The 27,345-nt window shown below is 35.3% G+C and overlaps 1 long non-coding RNA gene across 17 annotated transcripts in view; it reads right to left on the bottom strand.

Annotated features, from left to right (window-relative positions):
- The window catches only part of LOC110599248 (uncharacterized), an 82,486-nt gene that overhangs the window by 50,360 nt on the left and 4,781 nt on the right, over positions 1–27,345 (bottom strand). For 16 of the 17 annotated variants that reach the window (XR_013429078.1, XR_013429073.1, XR_013429080.1 and 13 more), the window contains exon 2: positions 20,961–21,080. The exons of the other annotated variant lie outside the window; for it this stretch is intronic. This is a non-coding gene — a long non-coding RNA (uncharacterized LOC110599248). The remainder of the gene's footprint in view (positions 1–20,960; positions 21,081–27,345) is intronic. 17 annotated transcript variants of the gene reach the window in all.

The following is a 27,345-nucleotide window of genomic DNA, read 5'->3' on the forward strand; positions in this document are numbered from 1 at the left end:
AACAGGATACAAATTCTGGCAGATTCTGAAAGGGTGGAGACAAGGTCATTAACATATCTTAACAAATTAACATAAATTGAATACCTTTAATTTCACCAATGAGCTCCCTTTTCCAGCACTTATCATACTAATGAACAAGTCACAAGTTTCACCAACTAAAAAAGTGGTTTTTTGATATCAGCCTGCTCATTAGCAAAGCTTCCCTTGTTGATTAAGCTATAGATAGCAGGGAGCATGAGTAGATTTAGGAAGTAGCAGATATTTCAATTAAGCCAGAATGTCAGGACCCTGCAGGAGATCTCAGAAAAAATATAAGGCAGTAAGGTAGGCTAGTGCAAGAAAAGAACTTAAATGGACTCCTGGGTCACTTTTATACAAATTTCACAAGAGGCAATGAATGTACAATAAGCACTAAATACAAAATGCTTTTGGTCCTTTCCTTTTGGATATGTAATAGAAGCAGAAACAGGCACACTTCACCCCACATTGTCTTCCTGGCTGGAAGTTGGAGATATCTTGCCTGCTTTCACAGAGGGGATGATTCATTTCCTAAGTACTTATGTGATATTCTGTTCTTTATTTAGCCCAAATCCTGCCTGGAGGGCTTCAGGGAACTATACAATTTCTAAATCATTTAAAATGCTACACATTCTTCTATGGAGCTTCTCTATTACTATTAAAAAAAACCACTTTAGAAACTTCAATAAACATTGAGTATAAATATCCTCTAAGAGAAAAAGAGATAAAATACATATTTATGCATTGAAACATATGGATATTACACCATAGATATGTAAATGTTAAATATATACATCTCAGCTTCTCTCCCTAAGCTGATAAGAAGCTGTTTATAAAAGAAAGTTATTTCATCCATTGAAAAATTAGCAAATACCATGGGAATTTAGAATATGGGAAAGTTTTTCAAAGTCAGATTAAAAAGTATATTTCATGTATACTAGAAAAATTGATTTGTAGCAAATAATCAAAAACGTCAGAACTTTCTAGCTTATAGACATGCTAGTCATTTTGTAGATAAGGGTTATATAAATCATATATAACTTGGTGAATGAGACTGGAATCATTTTATCATCATTCAAACATATATCAGTGAGGAAGAAAAAAAGGTTTACTAAATTATTATTGTTCTAAAAATGAGAAATGGTACCAGTTATTCATTTTTTAAAAACTAGCAAAGGAAACATATGTGAATGCCAGAACACATAGAGTTCAAAAGAATGTTTTCAAAAGTGTTAATTCATAAATAGTATTTCAAAGGTTTAGTGAGCTAAGATCAAAAGGATAAAGCAATTTAAAGTTACTAATGAGGAATGAACCAAATGATCAAATACACTTTATATGCTTCATAAATAGTTGAGGCTACTCTAAAGTAATCATTAATGAAGACATAAATTCTAACCACTCAATTATGACAATCCCAATGACTGAAAAAAAGGGGGATAAAATACAAAAAAAAAAAAAAATGGGAGGGAATTCTCTAGAAAATACAGATTGGTTTTTAAGAATATTTATTTAAAAAACAGATATTACTCACTCTAAACCCTCAGAAATTTTGACTCACTTAATCTTGACAATAACTTGAGGATGATAAAAATACTATTATTTTTACCCTTTTACATATGAGAAAACCAAGTTTAAGCAATATAAATAAGGTCACAGCAAAAGGCAGCCACGGATCTCCCAGTAGCATTAATTAAGTAGCTGAGACAAAAAAAAAATGCTTAACTCAACAAAATATGTTTAAAGAAAAGAACAGAATAGGGGGAAAAAAAAGAACAGGATAGGTCTTGAATCTATTGAAGATAATGTTCTAAAGTAAACAAATTAAGTAGAAAACAATGACTTCATTCAATCTGGCTTTTATCTTTTCCATTAAGAATGATCAAACACCTAAAAAAGGATAACACAAGCATCATTCATAGGGAATTGAACACCTACATACAAGGCAAGTTTGAAAGAGAGCACCTAATCACACTAGATGAATTCAGGTCTTTACACCCAAATTAATTCAGGCTAAAATAACATGCAGGTGTGATTATAAAAAACTTCTGAGAAATCCTGAAGAGCAAGGCATGAAGAACAAAATTGGAGATGAGCAGATGCCCTGATTTTCAAAAATGAAGAAAAATAACTCTTGCTCATATCCCTGGCAAATGTGAGTAAACAGAAGGATTCGTAAACAAGTTCATGAGCACTTGGAAAGGGCCTAACGGTTGCCAAAAGTCAGCATGAGTTTCCTAGGAAAAAGAGATGCCAAACTACCCTCATTCCCAGGTAGCATCAAGCAAACAGGAAACAGGTAGCAAGTCTTATACAGCCACAATTTCTATCTATGGCGCTGAGGAGAGAAAATGGCTCAAAAAAAAGGCAAGTGTGAATCCCATGGTGCACAGAGAGCAAGGAGACCTAGCCATCTGCATTGCTGATTGGAAAGCCAGGATTTCTAAACTGGGTCAGACTGCTGGAGAATTTCCTCCCACACTTGTAGCCTTGCAAATAGCCAAACACTGCAGCCAAAACAAAAAAGGAAAAGTCAAAGTCAGGTGGGTGAGTAGAGGAACACAAAAGATAACGGGGGGATATGGTCAGCATAATGCAGGCTATAGGCTGCAAAAACATAAAGCTCCAGAATCTGTGCACCAGTTTGGAGAGTGATGTTCTACAAAACTAAAACTAGTAAAATCAACATAAATGTCATCTGCAGAAAATTTCAGCTAAATAATGTTTGCAAATGTGTTTCTCAAAAATCTAAATCTGATCTAAATCCAAATCTGATTAAGAAGCCAGAACGTTGCATGCATAATCAAGGTTACCTGCTGGTATCACTAATTGAAAAGAAAGAGGTAATCAAATTAAATTTATTATCGTCTGACTGAGGAAATTAAGAGTTAACAGAAGGGTGGCCAGCCACATGGTGTTGAAAGAAAACAGAGCCAAAGAATAAGAATTTGGCTGGGTTAATCTTATGTGGTCCAGTGTAGGGGGTATTGTCTCTGACACTCATGTCAACTTTTTGTTAATATTTTGCTAATGTTCTTCCAGTCTTGTTTGTAAAAAATTATATCTTTTAATTTTTGCATGATGTTATAATATAAGCATTTCCCCATGTTATTAAAAACTGCTCATAAATGTAATCGTATTGTCATCACAATATTCCTTCATATGGAAATACAATAAATTGCTTAACTATTGCCTTCTCAGTTGTTCTTAATTTTTCAAAATTATCAATATTCTGCAAAAAAAAAAAATGAAAAACTTTTGCTCTGCTTTGGATTATTTTATCAGGATAGATTCTGGAAACAGAATTACAGGGTCAATGAACATTGACATTTTAAAGCTCTTGACACATATTACCAAATTGCTTTACTCTGCTCTTTCATCAGTATGATCATTCTTCAAAACAATCAAATCTTTGATAATTTAGAAGATAAAATTATACCTCATTTTAATTTGCATTTTTAATGAAGCTGAATGTTTTCCCATATGTGTTTTGCCATTTGATTTTTCTCTTCTGTGAATTGTGTTCATGCCTTCTGTTTACTCAGTTTTTGTAATATTTCTTATGAACTTAATGATCTCTAATAGGAAAATAAACCAAATAATTGACATATGTATTGCCAGATATTTTTACCATTAACTGTGTAAGTTGTTCCTAAATATTTTATATTTATGCATAATTAAAACATTTTTCTTTGTTATATCTTTCATCCCTTTAAAAATTTTTTTTAGATGTAGATGGACACAATTCCTTTATTTCATTTATTTATTTTTATGTAGTACTGAGGATTGAACCCAGTGTTTCACATGTGCTAGGCAAGCATTTTACCACTGAGCTGCAACCTCAGCCCTCTTTATTCCCCTAAGTTAAAAGTCATCCTAGAAGAAAATTGGAAGATTAGTGGAAGGATGCACCTCCCAGGAATTCCATAGCTCAAGATTAAAAAGCAAGAAGACTGCCCCTCCATGAGGTGGGTAACTAAGAGAATTCACCAAAATTCCACATTGGACAGTAAAGGAAACCATAGAGACAGAGAAAGTCAGAAACTTTGAATATAATATGAGAAATAATATTAAAGATAAAATGATACATGAATTTGAGCTATTTTAATTTTACATTGTTTGTAACTTGCTTTTTGTTCCTCTTATTACCCACTTTTCTCTCTTCCCCCAATAATAGCCAAACTTTCCTGTTCCCACTTTTTCTTTCATTATTTTATTTCTTTTAATTATTTTTTTACTCCTCCTTATTTATAGCCTTATTTATTTATAGATATCTGCTACATATCTCCTGCCTCTCCTCTGTTCACTTTTTAAATATTTCAAACTTTCTCTTACCTTCCTATGCTATTTTCTCTTCATTTAATAAACTGTAATTCCACTATCTCATAGAATTTTACTTATTATTATTTTTTTATGTGGTGCCAAGGATCCAACCCAGTGCCTCATGCATGCTTGGCAAACACTCTACCTCTGAGCCACAACCCCAGCTCTAGTAGAATTTCAAAGCTTTTGTAATTTCTACCCCATCCATGTTCTTGTGAATATTAACACAGTGGATGAAATTGTTTAATATCTGATGTAGATCTTTGTTGTTTATTGTTGGTACTGATATTAAATGCTGACTCCACCATTCCTATACAGATAGAAATTAGGGTTATAGATGTCAAAGTAGACACCAGACATTTATTTTAAGACTATATATCTGTTACTACCATTATTGCTATTCCTGGTTTCTTCCATTCTCTAAGAGGGGCTAGAAAATGGTCAAAAAACATCAAGTTCACAGAGTAGAGATCCTGCTGCTGAGCAATACTCACAACTGAGCAAGATAACAGTAAGCCTCACTCTACATACAAACTAACCTCACTTGAGCCTCAACAATACTTCAACACATAAAATAGGTGAGACAAAAGTTCCAAAACAATAACCAGGCCCCAAGTAGGAACAACCAGAGGAGATCTCAAGTTCTATTCCTGGATATCTACTCATACATCAAAAACAGAGAAGTCCCTAGAACAAAAAAGATAAATACACACAAAAGGGAATCATGTGAAAGAGGAAGAGGAATCCATCTCAATTGATGCATAAATCTAAGACCTCTGAAAACATGAGGAAACAGGCAAACATAGCTCCCATCAAAATTTACAATCCCCAAACAAATGAACTACAGATATGGAAATGGATTAAACTGTAGAGAAAGACTATAATAAGCTGATTATTAAAATGTTCAATGAACTAAAAGAAGATCTAAAGAGTGAATTAAGAAAGCAAACACAGGAGATGAAAGACCATTTTAATAAAGAAAGAGAGGTATTGAAAAGAAACCAATCAGAATTCCTGAAAATAAAAGATACAATGAATCAGATTAAAAATTCACTTGAAAGCATCACAAAGATTATATAGAAAATAGAACATCAGATCTTGAAGACAGAGCATGTGAAGTATGAAAACTCAGTATGCAATAAAGGAAAAATAATAAGACCAGGAACAAAATACACAAGAAGTCTGGGGTAACATCAAGAGACTAAACCTAAAAATAACTGGGATAGAAGAGTACATGGAGATACAGACTAAAGACATTAAGAACTTCTTCAGTGAGATAATAGTAAAAAACTTTCCTCACCTTAGAAATGAGATAGAAATCCTCATATAGGGAACTTACAGAATTTTAAATAGACAAGATCAAAAAAGAACCTCTCCAAGACACATCAAAATGACTAACATAGAAAATAAGAAAAGAATATTAAAAACTGCAAGAGAAAAACATCAGTTTACACTTCCGGGCAAGCAATAAGGCCACCTTCTGACTTCTCAACTCTGATCTTAAAATCAAGAAGGGCCTGGAATGAGATATTCCAAGCTCTAAAAGAAACCAATTGCCAGCCAATATTGCTATATCCAGCAAAGCTATCTTTCAGAATTTATGGAGAAATTAAAAACTTTCCATGATAAGGATAAACTAAAAGAATTCATGACCATTGAGCCAGCTCTACAAAGAATACTTAAAGATATATTGCACATTGATGAACAAAAACTAACCCCAAAGCTCCCAAACAGATGAAGCTCACTAGAAGAGTAACTAATTAAATGAAAATCAAGATCAAATTAAATATAGCAAACCAAAATGACAGGAAATAACAAACATCTATACATAATAACAATGAATGTAAAATGATCTCAACTCCCCAATTAAAAGACATAAATCAGTAGACTGGATTAAAAGGTAAAATCTGACTCTGTGCTCTTTGAAAGAAATTCTTCTGCTAGAAAAAGATAGCCGTAGGCTGAAAGTAAAAGGATGGAAAAAATATCCCATGCAAATATAATCCAAAACCAAGCAGGATTAACTATTCTCATTTCTGACAAAGCAGATTTCAAGCAAAAATTCATCGGAAGAGACAAAGAAAGCCACTACATACTGATAAAGGGAAGAGTCCAATAAAAAGATATAGTAATAGTAAATATATATGCCCCAAATGTCAATACACCTAATTACATTTTTAAAAAATGCTTTTTTATCAAAAAAGTTGTGCACCATGATCAAGTAGGATTCATCCCTGGGATGCAAGGCTGGTTCAATATACGGAAATCAATAAATGCTATTCACCACATCAATAGACTTAAAGATAAGAACCATATGATCATCTCGATAGATGCAGAAAAAGCATTCGACAAAGTACAGCATTCCCTTATGTTCAAAACACTAGAAAAACTAGGGATAACAGGAATTTACCTCAACATTGTAAAAGCTATATATGCTAAACCTCAGGCTAGCATCATCCTAAATGAAGAAAAACTGAAGGCATTCCCTCTGAAATCTGAAAAAAGACAGAGATGCCCTCTATCACCACTTCTATTCAATTTAGTTCTTGAAATACTAGCCAGAGCAATTAGACAGACAAAAGAAATTAAAGGCATAAAAATAGGAAAAGAAGAACTCAAATTATCACTATTTTCGGATGAATATGATAATATATTTAACAGACCCAAAAGGGTCTACAAAGAAACTGCTAGAGTTAATAAATGAATTCAGCAAAGTGGCAGGATATAAAATCAACACGCATAAATCAAAGGCATTCCTGTATGTCAGCAATAAAACTTCTGAAATGGAAATGAGGAAAACCACTCCATTCACAATATCCTCAAAGAAAATAAGATACTTGGGAATCAACCTAACAAAAGAGGTTAGAAAGATTTATACAATGAAAACTACAGAACCCTAAAGAGAGAGATAGAAGAAGATCTTAGAAGATGGAAAAATGTACCCTGTTCATGGATAGGCAAAACTAACATCATCAAAATGGCGATATTACCAAAAGTTCTCTACAGGTTTAATGCGATGCCAATCAAAATCCCAACGGCATTTCTTGTAGAAATAGATAAAGCAATCATGAAATTCATATGGAAAAACAAAAGACCCAGAATAGCAAAAGCAATTCTAAGCAGGAAATGTGAATCTGGAGGTATAGTGATACCAGATTTCAAACTGTACTACAGAGCAATAGTAACAAAAACAGCATGGTACTGGTACCAAAACAGGCAGGTAGACCAATGGTACAGAACAGAGGACACAGTAACCAATCCACAAAATTACAACTTTCTTATATTTGATGAAGGGGCTAAAAGCATGCAATGGAGGAAGGATAGCATCTTCAACAAATGGTGCTGGGAAAATTGGAAATCCATATGCAACAAAATGAAACTGAATCCCTTTCTCTTGCCATGCACAAAAGTTAACTCAAAATGGATCAAGGAGCTAGATATCAAATCAGAGACACTGTGTCTGATAGAATAAAAAGTTGGCTATGATCTACATACTGTGGGGTTGGGCTCCAAATTCCTTAATAGGACGCCCATAGCCCAAGAGTTAAAAACAAGAATCAACAAATGGGACTTACTTAAACTAAAAAGTTTTTTCTCAGCAAGAGAAACAATAAGAGAGGTAAATAGAGAGCCTACATTCTGGGAACAAATTTTTACCCTTCACACTTCAGGTAGAGCCCTAATATCCAGAATATACAAAGAACTCAAAAAATTAAACAATAAGATAACAAATAACCCAATCAACAAATGGGCCAAGGACCTGAACAGACACTTCTCAGAGGAGGACATACAATCAATCAACAAGTACATGAAAAAATGCTCACCATCTCTAGCAGTTAGAGAAATGCAAATCAAAACCACCCTAAGATACCATCTCACTCCAGTAAGATTGGCAGCCATTATGAAGTCAAACAACAATAAGTGTTGGCGAGAATGTGGGGAAAAGGGTACACTTGTACATTGCTGGTGGGACTGCAAATTGGTGCAGCCAATTTGGAAAGCAGTATGGAGATTCCTGGGAAAGCTGGGAATGGATCCACCATTTGACCCAGCTATCGCCCTTCTCAGACTATTCCCTGAGGATCTTAAAAGAGCGTACTATAGGGATATTGCCATATCAATGATCATAGCAGCACAACTCACAATAGCTAGACTGTGGAACCAACATAGATGCCCTTCAATAGATGAATGGATAAAAAAAATGTGGCATTTATATACAATGGAGTATTACACAGCACTAAAAAATGACAAAATCATGGAATTTGCAGGGAAATGGATGGCATTAAAGCAGATTATGCTAAGCGAAGCTAGCCAATCCTTAAAAAACAAATGCCAAATGTCTTCTTTGATATAAAGAGAGCAACTAAGAACAGAACAGGGAGGAAGAGCATGAGGAAAAGATTAACATTAAACAAAGATGAGTGGGGGGAGAGAAAGGGAGAGAGAAGGGAAAGCATATGGAAATGGTAGGAGACCCTCAATGTTACACAAATTACATATAAGAGGTTGTGAGGGGAAAGGGGGGGAAACAAGGGAGAGAATTGAACAACAGCAGATGAGGTAGAGAGGGATGATGGGAGGGGAGGGGAGGGGGGATAGTAGGGGATAGGAAAGGCAGCAGAATACAACAGTCACTAATATGCCATTATGTAAAAATGTGAGTGTGTAACCGATGTGATCCTGCAATTTGTATTTGGGGTAAAAATGGGAGTTCATAACCCACTTGAGTCAAATGTATGAAAGATGATATATCATGAGCTTTGTAATGTTTTGAACAATCAATAAAAAAAATAAAAAATGCTTCTTGACATTAAATCCCTAATGGACTCTAATACAATAATATTGGGTGGTTTCAACACACTCTTATCACCAATAGACAGGTCATTTAAACATAAAATCAATACAGATACTTCCAATCTAAATAATACTATAAATCAGATGGATCTAATGGACATCTGCAGAATATTTCACCCCATAACAACTGAATTTACTTTCTTCTCAGCAGCTCATGGAAACATTTCCAAAATAGACCACAGTCTAAAGTCACAATGTAAGTCTTAGAAAATACAAAACAGTTGATATAATTCCATACATTTGTCAGATCATAATGAAATGAAATTAGAAATCAACAGCGAAAAAAAAATAATAGCTACCACATAAACACACGGAGATTGAGCAATATTCTTTAAAATAAGGAATGGATCATAGAAGAAATAAGAGAAGAAATCAAGAAGTTCTTAGAAGCAAATGATAACAGAGATACAGCATATCAGAATTTCTGGGAAAGTATGAAGTCTGTTCTAAGAGTAAATAGACTTTTATATAAATTTTATAACACTGAATGCCTACACTTAAAAAATAGAAAAATTCCAAAGAAATAATCTAATGCTCCACATCAAGGCCATAGAAAAGGAAGAACAAACTAACTCCAAAATCAGCAGAAGACAGGAAATAATTAATATTAGAGCTGAAATTAATGAAATTGAGAGTAAAAAACACAAAACAGGAATACAAAAAATAGTGGGTTCTTTGAAAAGAAAAGATTGATAAACCCTTAGCCAAACTAACTAAAAGAAAGAAAAGACCCAAATAAACAAAATTAGAGATGAAAAGGGAAATATCACTATAGACACTTCTGAAATCCAGAGGATCATTAGAAATATTCTGAAAATTTATGCTCTAATATACTGGAAAATATAAAAGACTTTGACAAAATTCTAGAAATATATGACCTGCCCAAACTGAACCAGGAAGACACAGAAAACTTAAGTAGAGCAATATCAAGTAATTAAATTGAAACAGAAATTAAAATCTTCCAACAAAGAAAAATCCAGGATCGGATGGATTCTTGGCTGAGTTCTACTGGACCATTCAAGAAGAACTAACTCCAGTATTTATCAAATTATTTCATGAAATTGAAAGGGAGAGAACACTCCCAAATACATTCAATGAAGCCAGTATAACTCTGATACCAAAACCAGATAAAGACACATCAAGGAAAGAAAACAAAAGAACAATATCCCTGAATAACATGGATGCAAAAATACTTAATAAAATACTAGAAAATTACATTCAAAAACACATAAAGAAGATAATACACCATTATCAGGGACGAAAGTTTGGTTCAATATAAGCAAGTCAATAACTATAACTCATCACAAAAAAAAATTAAGGAAAAAAAATCACATGATTATCTCAATGGATGCAAAAAAAATGTCTTTTATAAAATCCAGCATCTGTTCATGTTACAAATGCTTGGAGAAATAGGGAGAGAAGGAACTTACTTCTACATTTTAAAGGTTATATGACAAACCCAAAACCAATATCATAGTGAATAGAGAAAAACTAAAATCATTTCCTCTAAAATCAAGTACAAGACAAGGATGTCCACTCTCACTACTCCTGCTCAATACTGTTTTTGAACTTTAGCCAGAACAAACAAGCAAGAGAGGAAATTAAATAGATACAAATAGGAAAAGGAAAAAATCAAATTATCTGTTTGCTGATGGCACGGATCTTATATCTAGAAGACCCAAAATACATTACCAGAAGACTTCTAGAGCTGTAAATGAATTCAGCAAAATGGCAGGATATAAGATCAACATTCATAAATTAATAGTTTCCATTTACTCTGACAGTGGGTCTGCTGAAAAAGAAATCAGGAAAACTATTCCATTTATAATGACCTAAAAAAAATGAAGTACTTGGGAATTAATCTAATCAAGGAGGTAATGAAAGTTATAGAACAATTAAGAGATTGAAGAAGACCTTAGAAGATGGAAAGACCTCCCATGTTCTTGGATAGGAAGAATTAATATTGTCAGAAATGGCCATATTACCAAAATCACTATACAGATTCATTGCAATCTCCATCAAAATACCAATGATTTTCTTCACAGAACTAGAAAAAATGAAACAGTTCAAAAATTTATTTGGAAGACAAAGAAACCCAGAATAGCCAAAGCAATCCTGAGCAAGAAGAGCTATGCTGGAGGAATTATAACATTTGATCTCATATTATACTACAGAGCGTCAGTAGATATGAATGTGGTTCAAAACATGCTCGTACTACTTCCTGAGTTTTATGTCAAAACAGACATGAAGACCAATGAAACAGAATAGAAGGTGCAGAGACAAACCCACACACTCACAATCATCTGACACTTAAATAATACATGTTAGAGGAAAAGTCCTTGGAACAAATGGTGCTGGGAAAAATTGGATGTACATATGTAGAAGAATGAAATTAGATCCCTATCTCACCATGTACAAAAGTCAGGTCAAAGTAGATCAAATTCTTGGGAATTAGACCAGAAACTTTGCAACTGCTAGAAGAAACCCTAGGTTAAACACTCCCAACATACTGGTGCAGGCACTGACTTCCTTAACAAGATCCCTAAAGCTCAAGAAATAAAATAAAAAATCAACAAGTGTGATGGCATCCAATTAAAAACTTTGTACAGCAAAGGAAATGATAAAGAATACAAAAAAAAAAGAGCCTACAGAATGGGAGAAAACATTTGCCAGCTACTCTTCTGAAAGAGGATTTATATTCAGAATATGTAAATAACTCAAAAAGCTTAACACCCAAAAAATAAATAAATTACCCAATCATAAATGGACAAAAGAACTAAATAGACATTTCTCAGAAGCAGAAACCCAAATGACCGACAAATATGTGAAATAAATGTTCAACATCTCTAGCAATACGGAAAATGAAAATAAAAAATACACTAATATTTTATCTCACTCTAAATCACAATTGTTAAAATCACAATTATCAAGAAAAATAATAAATTATGGTGTGGATGTGGGAGAAAAGATACATTGTTGGTTGGACTGTAAATTAGCACAACCACTCCGTAATGAAGTATGGATATTTTTTAAAAAATTAGGAATGGAACCATGATACAACCTAGATGTCCCTCTCCATGATATTTATCCAAAAGAACTAAAATCAGTATACTATGGTGATACAGTCACATCAGTGTTTATAGCAGCACAATTCACAATAGCCAAACTGGGAACCAACCTAGATGCCCTTCAGTAGATGAATGGATAAAGAAACTATGGTATATATTCACAATGGACTATTACTCGGCATTAAAAGAGAATAAATCATGGCATTTTCAGGTAAATGGATGGATTTGGAGAATATCATGCTAATCGAAGTAAGCCAATCCCCAAAACCAAAGGCCAAACGTTTTCTGTGATAAGTGGATGCTGATTCATAATGGATGAACTATGGACTGGTCAAAGGGGAGGGAAGAGGGTGAAAGAACATGGGGGTTGGAAAGATGGGAGAATGACACGGACATCATTATCTTAGGTACATGTATGATTGCATGAATGGTGTGACTCTACTTGTGTACTATGAATTGAAGTGCATTCTGCTGTCATGTATAACTAATTAAAACAAATAAATAAAAATATCAAAAAAGCAATAAATAAATAGGTAAATGAAAGGAAGATCATTAGAGGAAGGAAAATATGATGAGAGAAGACAGGAGGGATAAGGGTAGGCCACCAGGGACTGAAAATGGAGTAAATTAAATTCCATGCATGTAAGATTTCATCAAAATGAACCCAACTATTATGTGTAACTATAATGCACCAATAAAAGAAAAAGCAAAAACAAACAAAAGTCTTCCCAATCTTCAGATTTAAAAGATTCTTCTACACTAAAATAGTGTAAATTTTATTATGGCTTTTAAAAATAATATTTAACAATAATAAACATAGAATATATTTTATGTGAATATAAACCTTTTTTTATACCTTCTTGTATTGATACTACATCTCTGCAACTAATATTTACTGAATAAGTCCTTGTCTTTCTGATTTATGATGCTTTCTTAAAAATATATTTAATTCTTTATTTTAGACAACAGAGTCTACTTGGAGGCTAGCTGCTCTTCTCATAAGACTATAAATCTATTTTATACTGGTATTACATTGTTTTCATTATTGGAACATTTTAATAAAATGTAAGTAATGCTATAAACTCCATTTTCAAAGTTATTGTCTATTTTCTCCAGTTGTTCTAATTAACTCTTAAAATAACTTTTTCCAAGTTAAAAAAAGATCAGAAGAGCTTTTTGAAATTATTTATTGGTGTATTATAGTCATACAATATAGTGGGTTCATTATGTCATACTTATACATGCACATAACATAATTTGATTGATCTCCTCCCCCGGTACCGTTGATGTTTTTGTTTTGTTTGATTTGTTTTGGTACCAGAGATTGCAACCAGGGGTGCTTAACCACTGAGCAACAGTCCCAGCCCTTTTTATTTCTTATTTTGAGACAGTATCTCACTAAGTTGCTTAGAACCTCACTGAATTGCTGAGGCTGACTTTGAACTTGTGATCCTCCTGCCTCAGCCTCCTAAGTCACTGGCATTACCGGCATACACCACTGCACCTAGCTGAAGTTTAATTGTAATCTGCTTCTTAAGAATCAGTAATGAAGTCCCAATATTTCATGAATTGCAAAGAGCACATGCAAAGAGCAATAATTATCTGGGCCTCCCTGAAACCATCAGTTGACTTGGTTTTGAAGCTTTGTCCAATGGGTGGGAAAAAAAAAAAAACTTTGTTTATGAGTTAGTTACCTAAATGCCTTGATGTTAGTAAAGTTATACAAAAATATAGATATGTACTCTTCCTAAAAACTTTCTTTACCTGTTAAAAATAAATAGGCAAAATAAATAGGTGCTGAGGGCCATTGCCAAGTAGGAATGACACATCAAAATTTCCTTGCCAGCGTACCCCATGTTAAATGGACTTGCCTTGGAAATCCGCTGTGACCTTGCATGTGTGTTTGAGAAAGGTGACCCTGCTCAAGGATGAGGGTGGATCCAGGTTTAAGGTGTATCCTGCAGGTTTGAGAAAGTATCCCGCTCCTTGGGTTTATGGTGTTCCCGGTTTAAGACAAGTTTAAGGCGTTCTCGGTTTAAGACAATCTGGTTTTAGGGAAGTTCCAGGTTTAAGTTTATTGCTGCTGGGAATGGGGCGGTCCTGCTGCCTGAGTTCCCCTTAAGTTCTCGTAGAATTGAGAAAGTTTTTGGGACGTGAATTGGCAGCAGAACTTGGATTTCCCCAGAACGTGTGTAGAGGCCGGTGTGAGTTCGGGAATAAAGAATTGCTGTTTGAATCTACAAGGTGTGTGGTGGCTCGTGATCTTGTGCCCAGTCAAGACATTGGCAAATAGGCAAACATTACATGTAATCACAATACTATGAATCTTTTTAAAAGATAACAAAGAATGTATGCAAGTATTGTGTTTTATAACTAGAAAGCTAAATAGCTAGAAATCAGAACCTAGATCAGTGAGGATCCCACCAACATTATGAATCATCCTAAGTACAGACTAATATGGTCAGCTATCTGTGTCACTGTCTTAGCTAAAAGAACCAAAAGATTGAAAGGAGTATTGAAAATTAACTCACGACTTACAATCCACCCTATTATCTAAGCTCCTTGACAACATCCCTGCCAAATGATGTTCAAGATTATGCTTAATATCAATATTAGGGAACTCATGACCTCCTGACATCATAGATTTCATCTTTAGAAAGCTCTGATTTTTAGAAATTCTTTTATGGAATGAAACGAATCGCCCTGTAACTTCCCAGATGGAGAAATCCCAACTCCTCTGCTACCTTAAAATCCATTACATATTTTAAAATAGTTATCACACAATCTCTGAATCTTATTCTCCAGGCTAAGCATATCCAGTACTCCACTGAATGTCTCATTCATGATGAGGCCTCTAACGTTCCCACCACTAGTTTATCTAGCAACCCTAACTCATTTCTCTAATTTGAATGGGTCAGAGGTATTAGCAGCTGTGGAGTGAGAATTTTTCAATATCTCCTTTAAAATGAGAAATTATATCCCATCTGATTCAAATGTATGATCTGTCAAGGTCATTGTACTGTCATGTGTAACTAATTAAAACAAAAAAAAAAATTTTAAAAAAAATGCAGTACCATAACTAACTACAAAAACCCAGTTGAATTGGAGAGGCCCATCCATGTTACCCAAAGACCATATTCTCTGAAACAAAACACTGTGAAAGGAGGTTGTTGACTACAACTCATCATTGAAAACAAGAAGTGTCCCACATTCTTGAGTGACCAAAACTAAATGTGCAACACCAAGTCTTCCTCATGGATTCTTCTCAGGGACTTCAGAGAGACAAAGAGGCCACAATGGGGGTTGGAGAAACAAAACTAGATGGACCGAGGAAGAGTTATAGGTTCAAATACGAGCAGATGGCCCATATCAAAAAATTGTCATTGCGAGGGGCCCACACGTGGCCCCCTAAGAAAAGCAGCTTTTTTAAACAAATTTCATCTACATGTGGTAAAAGCAACAGGGAGAAGGTAGCATATTCGTTAGCCAAGGAAAAAGACATTTTCCCTCTTTTCTCCCTCACCTCCTAGTTGAGCTGAAGTGGAGGGCAGCACCAGAGGTGAGCCTGACCAGAGCACGCACTTCTACCGGCCAATCAGGCGCTAGATCGCTAAGAGTGACAGCAGAGTGGGCGTTTCCCACCGCAGCCCACCACAGCCCTTGGCATCCCGGGGAAAGCCTGCGCTAGGAGTGGGTGGGAGGAGATTTAAACAGAATTGAAGTTGAAGGTTTTAATTAGGAAAGATGGCCGGAAGGCTATGGAATCTAAGACAGCACTGGGTGCTGGGGAAAGAAACTCATTGGAGCATGAAGTCTCTATAACAACAAAATAAAGCCATTCTGTATTTATACCCCACCAGGGACAATTTCTCAATAAACCAGGAATAATAAAGTTACACCTTCCTGTTTTGTTTGATATTTCAAATCCAATCTAGGAAAAAAAAATACTAAGAGTGATTAGGACCAGTTCCAGTTACAAGATATTCTCTTTCCCCTATTCAATCCTTGAAATTAACTAGGTTTCTACTGTGTTCTAAGATACTATAAAACAAGACCCCAAACACCTACAGTTTGGAACAGCGTCTTTACAGCTATATGAACCAACTTTCTTTTTGCTTTGTTGAAAAAAAAAAAAAAAAAAAAAAACATTTCTCTTAATGAACATGAAGCAGAATAAAGAAAACTCTATACTTCAAAGCAACTTTGGGTTCTCCTAGTAGCCACTTAGTTTAATGTCAAAATTTCTGATTGCCCAACTAATCTAAATATTTCACATTCCACTAATGCTAACTTTATATACCAATTTATATCTCCACACCTTTGCTCCAACTGTTTCCCTGAAAGCCTCTGCCCTTGCCTTCTGTATGGTACTCTCCCAGCCTTCCTGCAAGCCTACATCAAGTGAGATTTCTCTGGCACCTCCTGTCCCCATCTCTCATCTGGTTAGTTGTTTCCACCTGCCTCTCTTAGCACTTAGCCTACCATTGCATCTCTCTTTCCTTCTCCCTCCCCCAACCTTCTTGCTCTATCTACTGATGTCTTTATTATTATTACAGCATATATATTCATTACAGTCAATTTATACAGGAACAAAGTATAATTTGGTAGATTTCATTCCCTGGTACTTCCCCCCAATGCCCTCCTCCTTTCTCCCTCTGGATCCCCTTCCTCTACTCTACTGATCTCCCCTCTATTTGCATGAGATCCCCACTTTGATTTAATTACTGCCATCCTCCCAGCCTCCACATAAGAGGAAACATTCAACCCTTGACTTCCTGAGTCTGTTTTTTTTTATTTTAGCCTGGTGTTCTCCATTTTTACCCACTTACCAGCAAATGACATAATTTCATTTTTCTTTATAGATGAGTGTAAAACTCTATTGTGTATATTTAACATATTTTCTTTATCTGTTTTTCTGTTGACAGACACCTAGTCTGGTTCCATAACTTGATCATTGTGAATTGTGCATGGGTATGCATAAATCACTATAGTATGATGATTTTAGATCTTTTGGATAAATACCAAGTAATGGGATAGATGGCTCATGTGGTGTTTCCATTCATTATCTTTTGAGGAATCTCCATAGTGCTTTCCAAAGTGTTAACCAGTGTTCTATATAAAATCCCAGGGAAGGACTCCAGTTGGCCTATTTAAGTCACATGGACCAATCACTTCACCCAAGAAGTCAGGGTTAATGATTGAAGCAGTTTCAGACAGGGAAGTTTTAAACTCATCATTTTGTGCTCCCAGGAATGTTTTAATTCTTCTATTTTCTTCTCAAGTATATTTTGACCAGGCTGCTGAGAAAAATTGGACATCAAATTTTTAAAACCTATAAAATATAATTCATGAGTCAAACTACTCATGGTAACATTTGCTGTTGTCTAAAACTTGTCAAAATTTAATTCTAGAATACTGTTTGGGGCAATAGAGCACACTAATACACACACAAGTACATTTGATTATATATAAATATATTTTTGTATATTTATTTATATATAAATATTATTTAAATATAAATATGTGTTTATATATTTATAAATATATAAATTTTTATATTTTTATATATATCAGGAAATAATGGGGAAACACACAAAAACCAGTAACATGAGAGCAAATAGGTAAGCCAGAACTGAAACATTTGAGTACTTTGGGTACATGTGTAAATCCAGGTGCTCTAGGGATTCGGTCTCTAGAGGGCATTAAACAGCCTTGGAACAAGGCAGGGAAAGGAGAGGTAAGATTACCACACCAAAAAAAAAAAAAGATGGGAATCAGGAAGGGATATATATTCAGGGAAAGGAAGAACATGGGGAACACTCCATGCACAAGCAGATAATAGGGACTATTGCCTGGAACCTGGAGGTAGGGGCAATTTTTTCTTTTTTTTATTCCCTGAGAATAATGACCTTGGGCCATCCTTCTTCAGGTACATTTTGGAACTAGATCTGTATTGTTCACATGATTCTAAAAATTGCAAATTAAGATGTACAAATTAAGGGCTGGGGATGTGGCTCAAGTGGTAGCGCGCTCGCCTGGCATGCGTGCGGCCCGGGTTCGATCCTCAGCACCACGTACCAACAAAGATGTTGTGTCTGCCGAGAACTAAAAAATAAATATTAAAAATTCTCTCTCTTTCTCTCTCTCTCTCTCTCTCTCTCTCTCTCTCTCTCTCTCTCCTCTCTCACTCTCTCTTTAAAAAAAAAAAAAGATGTACAAATTAACATGGACCATGCTCTAATACCTAATTAAAGTGATCTCAAAGTTCATACATATGAGTGCCGGGTAGAAACCACCAAACTCCTCCCTAGGAGAATGCAAGCTCAAGCTCATTCTCTAAAACTTCCTACTATTAGTATTATAACCAATATATGTGCACAATAAAAAAAAATCACAAAATACAAATGGAAGCAAGACATCATGAGTGAGAACCAGACAAAAATAAAACATAGAACAAGATGTGCAAATCCAGGAGTTAGTGGAATTATGATACAGAATATAACATAAGTTCACTGGGTATTTTAAAAAATAGAAGGAAGTAAAATCAAGGAACAAGCTTCCGTACACATAAAGAATGGCATGTTTTTTATTACTTAAAAATTTTTTAAATTACTTAAAAATTACTTTACATCACTTCCTTAAAAATATAATAAATTTAGCTATATTTTACATTGCCAAATAATAAATTAAGAAATGTGACAAAATATTGATTTACCTTTTTCTTATAACATAAAAATTAATTATAGTAATCTACATCAATTTAATCTTAATGTAATTGTCATCTATAAGAGCCATAATTTTCAGTGGATTTTATAAAGCTAGAAAAAATATAATAAATATATTATATTTAATTTAATTTTTATAAGAAATGAAATTTGACCTTTTCTAACATAAAATAAATCTCATATGGGTACTTTTTTTTTTTTTTACAAAGGGGGCTGGCTTTGACAATTCAATTATATAGCAAACATTTTTGGTAAACTAAATGAGCTAAAAGTTCTCCTCTCAACTTTGCAAATTGAGATGTACAAATTAACACTGACCATGCTCTAATCCATATATTTCTAATATATATTTAGAAATATATATTTCTAAAGTATGTGAAAAGTTAAAAGCATTTGAAAAAAATGCTAATTGGCAAAACAAGGTTAACAATATTTTTATTTTCTAATCCTCTCTAAACATATTGGATTAAAAGCAGTGCCTATAAATGAAATCATACCACATAAAATTAATAGTTGTTTCAGAAGATTGAGTGGAGACTTTTCAAAGATAAGAATTTTAAAAAATTTTCCCAGACACTGAGAAATGAATAATTCTAATGACATCCTTTTGACAGTTGTGGCATGGGCTATGAAGGAATCATGTACACTTCTTACAGTTACTATTGTTTTGAATTCATTGCTTTCACCAAAATTGAAGTAGAACCTAATTGAATTAGAAGCTGCCAGACCATGACATTTTTTTTTTACTTTATAGATACATGAGAATAGAGTCCATGTAATTTTTTGACAGATAAGCCAGAAGTAGACAAAAGTTTCATTACAATAACAAAATTAGTAACATCTACCTGTATAAGAACAAGATTTCTTAACAAAGACACCCAAAAAATAGATATAAAGTAATGCTGAGCTCTTTTTCATTCTGGAAAGAAATCATTTTCACACCTATGGAATCACAAAATAATAATAAAAATTTAAGCAAGTAAACTCTTTTAAACATCTCATTTAGAACTGTAATTCCAATAAAATTTTGCTTTCCATTTCTCAATATTTTTATATCTCATATTGATGAATTGCATGTTAGTACTTGTGATGATAATTCAGATTAAAATATTTTATCACTGAGAGCTTAAATTACAAAAAATAACCTGAATGTTTTTGTTTCAGTTTATATACATATTTTTCTAGCAGAGAACTACAATAGTCTGATCAATGCAAAGTTTTTTTAACAAAAATAATTTTCACTAAGATATTTTTCTGCATGAAGAGAAATGGGAAAATGAGTTAAAAGAAAAAAAGAAAAGATACACAATTTCTAAATGTTAAAAACTCTCCTTCATATCTGTTTTTTTTTTCTCTTGGCTAGAAATGGTGAAACAGCAAATCATTGTTATTTAGATTCCATTGAATACCTTTAAAAGAGAAATGTAATTGTTTCCTTTGAAATGTCAACCTTTGTGTCACATCAAAAATTACATTCTTTAAAATGTTTTAAACTAATGATAAAATTTTTTGGCATTAACTATAAACATGTAAGGAAGTGTACCTAGACTTTCAAACCTCTCTTGGGATTATATGTGAGTAAAACTCTTTGAAGATTTTAAGAAGACAAGAAGTTTCTAAACCTATTTTTTAAAAGAGACCACTTTTTCAAGTTTTCAAATTTTTGAAAATAGTAAGTGGTTTAAGTGTACATGATTCCATGCCACAAGTCTCACTATGCGTGTCCTACAACACACAAGATTGTCTATTCCTTGTCTAACAAGACACACACATAGAGGTAGTATTAAAATAAAACTATGAATTTTTGACACTACTCTCTTCAAAGGAGAGAGTCCAACTCCCCTCCCATTGTGTTGCCTGACTGACTGATTTGCTTCTAGCAAATAGAATGTGATAGAAGTTATTGGTGTGACTTCTGAGATTAGTCAGAAAAAGCTTTGCTGTTCCTTACCCTCTTCCTTCAATTACTCACCCTGGAAAGGCCATCATACCATGATTCTCAGATATCTGCATGGCAGGTCAACGTGGAAAAGAACAAGGTCTTCTACTGCCACAGTTCGGATGTGTAAAAGGGTTAGTCCCCAGGGTGATGCTATTGGGAGGAAATGGAAAGTTTAGGAGCTGGGGACTTGCAGAAGGTTCTTAAGTCATTGGGGACACGTCCCCAGTGGAGATTTTGGAACTTCAATGTGTCCAGTCTTTCCCTTTTGCTTCCTGACTAATGAAGTAAGCAGCTTTGTTCTACCAAACATTCCCACCATAATGTGCTAATGTGCTGCCTCCCCACAGACCCAAAACGATGGGGTCAATCAATCATGGGCTAAAACCTCTGAACCAGAGAACCAAAGTAATCCTTTTCTCTTTGTAAGAAAATTAACTCAGGTATTTTGTTACAGTGATGAAAAGCGGGCTAACACACCTGTTCACAGTATGTAAGTGAGCCATCTTGCAAGTGGCTCCTCCTGCCTGAGTCGACCCTTTGATGACATTGCATTTCCTTATTGTGCTAATTGAATATTCTATTGAAAGTGGGATCTGTATTCACCTACCACAGAATTGTCTATGGACTTTGTCAAAAATGTACATTCTTTACCCTCCCTGAACACCTGAATCAAAATGTCTGTGTACAAGGCCTAGAAAGCCATACGTTAAACAAACACCACCTGTCTTAGTTCATTTGGGCTGCTTCTGTTTGAGCATATCTAATCTGAAAATTCCCCAAATTTTTAAGTGTTAACATAATGCTCAGAAAGTTTCAGATTTGGGAGCATTTCAGATAGTAGTTTTATTAAATTAAGGATGCTCAATCAGTAAAGTCTATGCAAATATTCAAAATCTGAAAAGTTCCACAATCAAAAACATTTTCAATCTCGAGCATTTTGGATAAGGTACAGTTAAACTCTATAACAAAAAAATACTTTAAAACTGGGTAGTTTACAAACAATAGAAATGAATTGATTGCTTACAGTTCTGGACACTGGCAAGACCAAGATCGCAGAGATGGCAGATTCAGTGTCTAGTGAGAACCCATTTCTCATAAATACTGCTTTCTAGGTTGGAAGAGGCACCCAGGCTCCTTCAAGCCTCTTGTATAAAGAGACTAACCTCATCCAGAAATGCAGAGCCCTTGTGATCCAATTGTAGATCACAAAAGTAGCTTACACTACCTTCATACCACCACCATGTGGATTAGACCTCAATGTGAATTTTGGAGACACAAGATATTCAGACCACAGCACAACCCAAGGAATTATAACACACTCAAACATATAACATTTGTTAATACAGCCTGTAAATATGTGCACAGGTGTTTTCGGCAGCACCACAGTGAGGCAAAGGCTAAGATGAGCACACCAAAGGAATTACAAACCCACCACAGCCATTCTCTGAAAATTTCTGCAATAGCTTGTGTCACTAAATAGTAAATGAGTGTCAGAAAAGTAAGCTTGTTGTTATAATGGCATATTTTTTTTAAATATATTGGGGATTGAATCAAAGGGTGCTTTACCCTGAACTACATCCCCAGCCCTCCCCCCACTTTTTTTTTTTTTTGAGACAGGATCTTGCTGAAGCTGGCCTCACGTTTGCAATCGTTCTGTCTCAGCCTCCAAGTCACAGGGATTACAGCCACTGCACCCACCTCTGTGATGTCATTTTCATACAACGTGGCAGCTATAATATTTCCCATGAAATTAAAATACGTTGATGATCTATTCCTGGGTGATTCTGTGCTGAAGTCAGGGGAACATAAGGGCTCTGCTAAAGTGAAACACTAAGGCACTTCATCTTAGTCACCTTGTATATTTACATGGGCATAACTTTAAGAAAAAATAGTGGTCACATATGCCTCCGGTCAGGCTGTCCTTGTCAGATTCTTGTATTCATTGCTCTAGCACCATGGGCTTTTAGAAAGTGCTATCACATTGCTGCGCAACATCTGTAAGAAATTGAATACAAATTGCAGCTGAATTTATATTTCAAGGTAGCGGTTACCAGCTGCACATCATTTGTTTTGTCTTGTTTAAAATAGCTCTACATCATATGCCAGCTACTGTAGGCTCCAGATTCTATTAATTAGAGATGGAAAACTGAACCAGCAGCTTGTCCCCTAAAGTCTGTGCCAGGTTGCATTCAAAACCCTGCCTCAGGTCTCTGGAGTCCTGTTAGAAGCTTCCAGATCATGGTGTGGTTCTTCTAGGATAGTGGTGCTTTCCAAGTAGGGGTGCATGAGTAACTTGACCAGAAATCACCTAGGAAACATACTGAAAATGAAGTTTCTCTGTACCCCACCCCAGACTCACTAAATCTAAGTCTCTGGGGATAGACCCAGAAATATCCATGTTAGGCCTACTTTTCTGCAAGGCAAAGTTTAAGAACCATGATAATCTGGTGCCTACTCTAAAATGACCATTTCCCCCTGAAAGCAAGTGATATTTTTCTCCCCCAGAAACCTTGGACTGCTTGTTCTAATTTTCTCCCCCAAATATTTTTTCATTCAAGATTGAATAAACTCTCATCTGCTTAATTGCTCCCCATATCAATTATAGTAAAACTCAGTGTGAATGATTTCACTGTTTCACTAGTTGGTAAAGATCAAATACAAAACACCTCAGTGCTTTAGGAATATAATAGCCCTCCTAGGAGTTAGACTGTGTCTCTTCTTAAACTGTACAAAGCTCCTAGAACAGGCGTGATGGGTAAATAAGCGTTACCATGGCATCATGCTCCTCTGAAGCTTCCCTTGTTACAGAATCAATTGTAAACATCATTCTTGGTCTAAGCTCCATGTTTATACGACTCTTTGAGGTCTACCAAGCATGAATATATGTGAGCATTCTCTATGCTAGGAAAAAAGGATACACCTTCCCCCTTCCCATACCAGTTCATCACCTGGTGGATAGTAGCCCCTGAATGCCTGGAACGAATAGCCAGATGAGTTCTACTGCTCTGTCACCAAACACATATATCACAAACCTGTTAAGGTTCCACTCATAAAATCCCATGGGATCCACCATAACCCATAATAGGTCCCTGTGGTTTTGATGTCTATGATTTTGCAATTTGTTTACTTCTCTCCTCTCCCTCTCCCCCTCCCTCTCCCTCTCCCCCAACCCCCTCTCTCTCCCTCCCTCTCCCCCCCCACAATGTGTGTTCATTCTTACCCATTTGTATGATTGTCTGATTAGAATTTCTCCCAAGAGTTGGCAGCTGATCCTCTCAGCTATGGATGTCCTAAAATGTTATTTTTTGCCCCCAGATGGTTGCTAAAAGCAAATTTTCTTAAGCAAGTCTGCTGTTCCAAATCCCTTTTCTTTTGTAATGCTGCTGACTAGTCAACTTTTCCTTCATATTCATAAATGATTTAACAGGGAATTAACCTAGAGGTTAAATACTCTAGGAGCTAATACATTGAACGACTTATTCACATCTCAGTAAAACATCCATCACAAGAGAAAACGTAGGGCCATCTCTGTGAGTCCTGGTGAGATTGTCACTTGTTAAATGCTTAAGAATCCATTTTTCAAGTGCAGTGCCTAACTCTCAAAGAAAATGTGCAAATTTTCGATGTCCTTTGATACTTCACTAGGCTGTGGCTCAGGTTTGCTTGAAACAGTCCCTGATTGCACCTGTGGTCCCAGGATCATTACTAATAGCCCTGCCAATGTGTGCAGTTTGGCTATTGGAGTATCTGGTCATCCTATCGTGACCCTCAAGTTTTAGACAGAATACTACTTTTGCTCCCCTTCCCCTGTCCCACCTTTCTTCACATATCATCCTATACCACCAAACTATCCCATTGGAAACAACAGAAGGACTAAATAATTGCCACTTCCAAATTAGCCATAGGCCTTGGCCTTTTACCAGTGAAATGTGGATGTGACACAAGGCAGAACCATGAGATTTATTAGGAAAGATGATGGTGGTGACTCAAATCAGAGCCATTTTCTTACAGATATCCAGTTATCCTTTTCCTCTGTTGCCATAAAACAATCCATTAAAATGTGCTCAGTTAACTCACTAATTATAACTTACCCACTTATTAAGTCATTCATTAATTCTCAATTATTTATTAAAAACCTACTATGCTAGGTATTGTCCTAGCCACTGGAGTGCAGGAGTTAATGCAAGACTTCTGCTTTCAGGGAAATTGTATTCCAGTTAAAAGGGAGATAGACATTGAATAGTAAACAGATAGATGACAAAGATAGAGCTAGTGTTAACTGTTAGGAAGACAATGAAATGCAGATATGGGATATAGTGTGTATTATTTAGGGTACCATTGAATTTCAGTAACAGATTGGAAATACAAGTGTTCATGAAAGACACTTTATTTTTTTGTTCCCAGAGTTCATCTGTCAAGGGATGGAAGGTAGAGTCTTCAAGAACCAAGGTTCTTTTGGTATCCCTGTCCACCCACTGGGTGGTACCCACAATTATATGGTCTGAGCAGTTCACCAGCACCATGGTTGCTTTCTAATCAGTTGGAACAAAAAAATAATTTATCCAGAGCAAATGGCTCATCACTAAGCAGATGATCTAACAAGTGACATGTCTTCATTCCTCTCACTTCCTATCGGCCCAAACTTAGTCACCTGCCTATAACGAACTACAAAAACATCTGGAAAAAATAGTATCTATTGGGGCCATCAGAGCCCAGCTAAAAGTTGGATGTTTCTGTTATTTTAATAGTAAAGGGGAAAACCACAGTAGTTGTAATCTCTGCCATAATTGTCCTATTGTATCCTGGGCTAGAGAGATGAGAGCTTTTTTACATGGGAGTTTTTATTAGGTAAACACGTCAGGGAAGACCTTTGAGGAGGTGACATTTGATATGAGAGCTCAATGGCATGAAGGAGGCAGTCATGTAATGGAATTAAAACTCAGAAATCACAGTTCAGATGAATGGACACGTGTGTATGTTTCAAATTAAACTATGAATTCATTTTTAGTTCAGTTTTTAATCATAATATGTGATTAAGATAAGCTAAATAAAAAATCACATCTTTGTGTGTGTATATATATATGTACAATTTCTAATTGGTAAGATTCTCAATTCTGTTTATACACTATACCTGGATGCTTTTGATATATCTGATACATAGCCACAGTAAAGGACTTATATAGATGATCATTTGGTAGAAACTAAATTCGGAAAGCTTGTCTTTCCATTTGTTGGTGTAATCATATAAAATTTCCAAACAGCAATTACCATCTTCTCCTCACCCTTTGTAACCTCTTCTATAAATTAAGCTACTGGGAAGCTCCACGGAGAGAGTAAGAGATAATGGATGGAGAAATCTGTTCAAAAGTAAAATGGGAAGAACTAATCAAGTTTAGACTCACTCATTAGTCAGGTGGATTGTATACAAAGCAAGCAATGTTTTGACATTGATTATGAGGGAAGAAAAGTTTTGCCAGAAAGTCATCTCATCCTTGCCCTGTTCTAAGAGCTTGCCATGCATTTGATAAATTCAGGTCTAATAAATCCGTAAGAACTCAGCAATAAAGAAGAATGAAATTAGGGCATTTGCCAGTAAATGGATGGAACTGGAGACTATCATGCTAAGTGAAATGAGCCAATTCCAAAAACCCAAAGGCTGAATGTTCTCTCTGATATGCAGGTGCTAACACACAATAAGGGGGGTGGGTGGGAAGAATAGAAGTTCAATGGATTAGACAAAGGGGAATGAAGGGAAGGGAGAGAATGGGAATGGGAAAGACAGTAGAATGAATTGGACATAACTTTCCTATATTCATATATGAATACATGAGCAGTGTAACTCTACATCACGTACAACCACAAGAATGGGAAGTTATACTCCATGTATATATAATGTCAAAATACATAGTACAGTCATGTATACCTGAAAAGAATAAGTTTTTTTTAAAAGAAAAAAAATAAGAAATCCCACTTGAGGCAGATCTGTAGTCCATTGTTCAGGCTCAAACAGAAGCACCCAAAGATTCTGGGCAAAGGGGTTCAATGCCCACCCCTAATCCCTTGTGTCCCTATTTTCTCTCCACTGAAATAAGGAACAGTGAGACGATTAGTGCTGCCACCTTGTCCCCAGTCTCCTGCTACCCCTCAGGGAAGCTGTCATCTGCTCTAAGTCCAGGAGTGCCCATTAATTAAACCATGATTGCAGGGAATGGGGACTTCACAATAATAAGGCTCCGACACTGAGGATAATAATAATCCTCAACGCTTTCTTCCTAGGTGATTTATGTACTTGGCAAATACTCGGCTTGTGAAGACATGACTTTTCTTCTCCTTTAGTGAAATTGTATCTATTACTGTTTTTGAATCGCGTTTGTTTCTGAATAGTACAGTTTGATTTTGGTGTGCCACTGGGTTG

This window comes from Ictidomys tridecemlineatus, chromosome 12 (genome assembly GCF_052094955.1).
Source record: "Ictidomys tridecemlineatus isolate mIctTri1 chromosome 12, mIctTri1.hap1, whole genome shotgun sequence".
In the NCBI taxonomy this organism is placed as follows: Eukaryota; Metazoa; Chordata; class Mammalia; order Rodentia; family Sciuridae; genus Ictidomys; species Ictidomys tridecemlineatus.